This window comes from Lolium perenne, chromosome 3 (assembly GCF_019359855.2).
Source record: "Lolium perenne isolate Kyuss_39 chromosome 3, Kyuss_2.0, whole genome shotgun sequence".
Lineage (NCBI taxonomy): Eukaryota > Viridiplantae > Streptophyta > Magnoliopsida > Poales > Poaceae > Lolium > Lolium perenne.
This window is the reverse complement of record NC_067246.2, coordinates 257,352,257-257,358,256: the sequence shown is the minus strand read 5'-3', so window position 1 is coordinate 257,358,256 and position 6,000 is coordinate 257,352,257.

Genomic DNA, 6,000 nt, shown 5'->3' with positions numbered 1-6,000 from the left:
AGGTACTTTGATTATATCAAACGCCACTGCGTAAATGGGTGGTTATAAAGGTGGGATTAAGTATCCAGAAAGTATGAGTTGAGGCATATGGATCAACAGTGGGATTTGTCCATCCCGATGACGGATAGATATACTCTGGGCCCTCTCGGTGAAATGTCGTCTAATGTCTTGCAAGCATATGAATAAGTTCATAAGAGACCACATACCACGTTACGAGTAAAGAGTACTTGTCAGGAGACGAGGTTGAACAAGGTATAGAGTGATACCGATGATCAAACCTCGGACAAGTAAAATATCGCGTGACAAAGGGAATTGGTATCATATGTGAATGGTTCATTCGATCACTAAAGTCATCGTTGAATATGTGGGAGCCATTATGGATCTCCAGATCCCGCTATTGGTTATTGGTCGGAGTGAGTACTCAACCATGTCCGCATAGTTCGCGAACCGTAGGGTGACACACTTAAAGTTGGATGTTGAAATGGTAGAACTTGAATATGGAATGGAATTCGAATATTTGTTCGGAGTCCCGGATGAGATCCCGGACATCACGAGGAGTTCCGGAATGGTCCGGAGAATAAGATTCATATATAGGAAGTCATTTTATAAGATTTAAAATGATCCGGAAGGTTCTATGGAATGTTCTAGAAGGTTCTAGAAAAGTCCGGAAGAAACCACTTTGGAAGGCGGAGTCCCAAAGGAACTCCACCTCCATGGCCGGCCAACCCTAGAGGGGGAGGAGTCCAAAGTGGACTCCCCCAAAGGGGGCCGGCCAACCCCCCACATGGAAGAGGGGAATCCCACCGCAACTGGGATTCCCACCTTGGGTAGGTTTCCCTATCACATGGAAGGTTTTGGGTTCGGGTCTTATTCGGAGACTTGTAGTCCAACACTTGGGGCTTCCACCTATATAATGAGGGCCAAGGGGAGGGGGGCGGCCACCCCAACACCACAAGGTGGCCGCACCCCTCAAGTGGTCGGCGCCCCCCTCTCCCCAAACCCTAGCCGCCCCGCTCCTCCACTTCCCGCACGCTTAGCGAAGCTCCGCCGGGTTTCTCCACCACCACCGACACCACGCCGTCGTGCTGTCGGATTCAAGAGGAGCTACTACTTCCGCTGCCCGCTGGAACGGGGAGGTGGACGTCGTCTTCATCAACAACCGAACGTGTGACCGAGTACGGAGGTGCTGCCCGTTCGTGGCACCGTGATCAAGATCTTCTACGCGCTTTTGCAAGAGGCAAGTGAACGTCTACCGCAGCAACAAGAGCCTCATCTTGTAGGCTTTGGAATCTCTTCAAGGGTGAGACTCGATAATCCCCTCGTTGCTACCGTCTTCCAGATTGCATCTTGGCTTCGATTGCGTGTTCGCGGTAGGAAAAATTTTGTTTTCTATGCAACGAATCCCTACAGTGGTATCAGATCCGTGTCTATGCATAGATGGTTGCACGAGTAGAACACAATGGTTTTGTGGGCGTTGATGCTCTTGTTATCTTTAGTTGAGTACTTTGCATCTTTGTGGCATAGTGGGATGAAGCGGCTCGGACTAACTTTACATGACGGCGTTCATGAGACTTGTTCCTCGTTCGACATGCAACTTGTATTGCATAAGAGGCTTTGCGGGTGTCTGTCTCTCCTACTATAGTGAAGATTCAATTTACTCTTCTATTGACAACATTAGTATCAACGTTGTGGTTCATGTTCGTAGGTAGATTAGATCTCTATCGAAAACCCTAAACCACGTAAAATATGCAAACCAAATTAGAGACGTCTAACTTGTTTTTGCAGGGTTTGGTGATGTGATATGGCCATAATGTGATGATGAATATATATGAGATGATCATTATTGTATTGTGGCAACCGGCAGGAGCCTTATGGTTGTCTTTAAATTTCATGTTGAGTAGTATTTCAAAGTAGTTGTAATAGTTGCTACATGGAGGACAATCATGAAGACGGCGCCATTGACCTTGACGCTACGCCGACGATGATGGAGATCATGCCCGAAGATGATGGAGATCATGTCCGTGCTTTGGAGATGAAGATCAAAGGCGCAAAGACAAAAGGGCCATATCATATCACATATGAACTGCATGTGATGTTAATCCTTTTATGCATCTTATTTTGCTTAGATCGTGACGGTAGCATTATAAGATGATCCCTCACTAAAATCTCAAGATAATAAAGTGTTCATCCTTAGTAGCACCGTTGCCAAGACTTGTCGTTTCGAAGCATCTCGTGATGATCGGGTGTGATAGAATCAACAAGTGCATACAACGGGTGCAAGACAGTTTTGCACATGCGGATACTAAGGTGGCCTTGACGAGCCTAGCATGTACAGACATGGTCTCGGAACACGTGATACCGAAAGGTAGAGCATGAATCATATGGTTGATATGATGAACACTTTGAGTGTTCGCCATTGAAATCACACCTTGTCTCGTGATGATCGGACTTAGGTGCGGTGGATTTGGTTCGTGTGATCACTAAGACAATGCGAGGGATATTGTTTTGAGTGGGAGTTCACCTAGATTTTTAATTATGTTGAATTAAAATTTGAACTCAATTTGTCATAAACTTAGTCTAAACTTTTGCAAATATATGTTGTAGAGATGGCGTCCCCAATCAATTTTAACCAGTTCCTAGAGAAAGAAAAACTTAAGAGCAACGGTAGCAACTTCACCGACTGGTTCCGTCATGTGAGGATCTTCCTCTCTGGCGGAAATCTGCAATTTGTGCTTGATGCACCGCTAGGTGACCCTCCTGCAGAAACTGAAACCGATGAAGTAAAAGCTGTTTACGCGACTCGGAAAACTCGGTACTCTCAAGTTCAGTGTGCCCTCCTGTGCAGTCTGGAAGCCGATCTTCAAAAACTTTTGAGCACCACGATCCTCATGATTTGGTCAATGAGCTGAAAGCTATATTTGAGACTCATGCGGCCGTGGAATGCTATGAAGCATCGAAACACTTCTTCAGCTGCATGATGGAAGAAGGCAGCTCCGTTAGTGAGCACATGCTCGCCATGACCGGGCATGCGAAGAAACTTAGTGACTTGGGAATAGTGATTCCTAACAGACCGGGGATTAATCGTGTCCTTCAATCACTGCCACCAAGTTACAAGAACTTTGTGATGAACTACAATATGCAGAACATGAACAAGGAGTTACCTGAACTCTTTGGCATGCTAAAAGCTGCTGAGATTGAGATCAAGAAAGAGCACCAAGTGTTGATGGTCAACAAGACCACCAGTTTCAAGAAACAGGGCAAGTCTAAGGGAAAATTCAAGAAGGGTGGCAACAAAGCTGCCACGCCTCCTATGAAACCTAAGAACGGCCCTAAGCCTGATGCTGAGTGCTATTACTGCAAGGAGAAGGGACACTGGAAGCATAATTGCTCCAAGTATTTGGCTGATCTGAAGAGCGGCCTTGTCAAGAAAAAGAAAGATGGTATATCTGATATACATGTTATAGATGTTTATCTCACTGGTTCTCGTTCTAGTACCTGGGTATTTGATACTGGTTCGGTTGCTCATATTTGTAACTCGAAACAGGAACTAAAGAATAAACGAAGACTACTGAAAGATGAAGTGACGATGCGCGTTGGAAACGGATCCAAAGTCGATGTGATCGCTGTCGGCACACTTCCTCTACATCTACCTTCGGGATTAGTTTTAAGCCTAAATAATTGTTATTTTGTACCCGCGTTGAGCATGAACATTATATCTGGATCTTGTTTAATGCAAGACGGTTATTCATTCAAGTCTGAGAATAATGGTTGTTCTATTTTTATGAATAATATCTTTTATGGTCGAGCACCTGAAAAGAATGGCTTATTTCTGTTAGATCTCGATAGTAGTGATACGCATATACATAACATTGATGCTAAGCGAATTAAATTGAATGATAATTCTACTTATATGTGGCACTGTCGTCTTGGTCATATTGGAGTGAAATGCATGAAGAAACTCCATACCGATGGATTACTTGAATCACTTGACTTTGAGTCACTTGATAGATGCGAAGCATGTCTAATGGGAAAAATGACTAAGACTCCATTTTCTGGTATGATGGAGTGAGCTACTAACTTATTGGAAATCATACATACCGATGTGTGCGGACCAATGAGCGTAGCATCGCGCGGTGGTTATCGTTATGTTCTAACCTTCACAGATGATCTGAGTAGATATGGGTATATCTATTTCATGAAACATAAATCCGAAACTTTCGAGAAGTTTAAGGAATTTCAAAGTGAAGTAGAAAATCAACGTAACAAGAAGATTAAATTTCTACGATCTGATCGTGGAGGTGAATATCTGAGTTACGAGTTTGGCATGCATTTAAAGAAATGCGGAATACTTTCACAATTGACACCGCCGGGAACACCACAACGAAACGGTGTGTCCGAACGTCGTAATCGAACTCTCTTAGATATGGTTCATTCTATGATGTCTCTTACTGATTTGCCGTTATCATTTTGGAGTTATGCATTAGAGACAGCCGCATTCACTTTAAATAGAGCACCATCAAAATCCGTAGAAACGACACCGTATGAATTATGGTTTAATAAGAAACCTAAGCTGTCGTTCCTTAAAGTTTGGGGTTGCGAAGCCTATGTAAAAAAGTTACAACCGGACAAGCTAGAACCCAAAGCGGAGAAATGCATCTTCATAGGATACCCTAAGGAAACTATAGGGTACACTTTCTATCACAGATCCGAAGGCAAAATCTTTGTTGCTAAGAACGGAACCTTTCTTGAGAAAGAATTTCTCACTAAAAAAGTGACTGGAAGAAAAGTAGAACTCGACGAGATTGATGAATCTATACTCGTTGATCAGAGTAGCGCAGTACCGGAAGTTGTACCTGTACCGCCTACACCGGCAACAGAGGAAGCTAATGATAATGATCATGAAACTTCGAACGAGGAAACTACTGAACCTCGCAGATCGACAAGGGAACGTGCCACTCCTGATTGGTATGATCCTTGTCTAAATGTCATGATTGTGGATAACAATGATGAAGACCCTGCGACGTATGAAGAAGCAATGATGAGCCCAGATTCCAACAGATGGCAAGAAGCCATGAAATCCGAAATGGGATCCATGTATGATAACAAAGTATGGACTTTGGTAGACTTACCTGATAGCCGCAAGGCTGTCGAGAATAAATGGATCTTCAAGAGAAAAACAGATGCTGATGGTAATATTACTGTCTATAAAGCTCGACTTGTCGCAAAGGGTTTCCGAAAAATTCAAGGAGTTGACTACGATGAGACTTTCTCACCTATAGCGAAGCTAAAATCTGTGAGGATTTTGTTAGCAGTAGCTGCATTTTTCGATTATGAGATTTGGCAGATGGATGTCAAAACGGCGTTCCTTAATGGAGACATTGAGGAAGAGTTGTATATGGTACAACCCAAAGGTTTTGTCGATCCTAAAAATGCTGACAAAGTATGCAAACTTCAGCGTTCAATCTATGGACTGGAGCAAGCATCAAGAAGTTGGAACCGACGCTTTGATAAGGTGATCAAAGACTTCAGGTTTATACAGTGTCATGGAGAGGCCTGTATTTACAAGAAAGTGAGTGGGAGCTCTGTAGCATTCCTGATATTATATGTAGATGACATATTATTGATTGGGAATGATATAGAACTATTAAGCAGTGTAAAAGGTTATTTGAATAATAGTTTTTCAATGAAAGACCTTGGTGAAGCATCGTATATATTAGGCATCAAGATTTATAGAGATAGATCAAGACGCCTAATAGGGCTATCATAGAGTACATACCTGGACAAGATTCTAAAGAAGTTTAGAATGGACGAAAGTAAGAAAGGGTTCTTACCTATGTTACCAGGCAAGATCTTGAGTAAGACTCAAGGACCGGCTATGGCAGAAGAAAGAGAAAGGATGAGTAATATCCCCTATGCCTCGGCAGTAGGATCTATCATGTATGCCATGCTATGTACTAGACCGGATATAGCACATGCTGTTAGTTTGACTAGCAGATATCA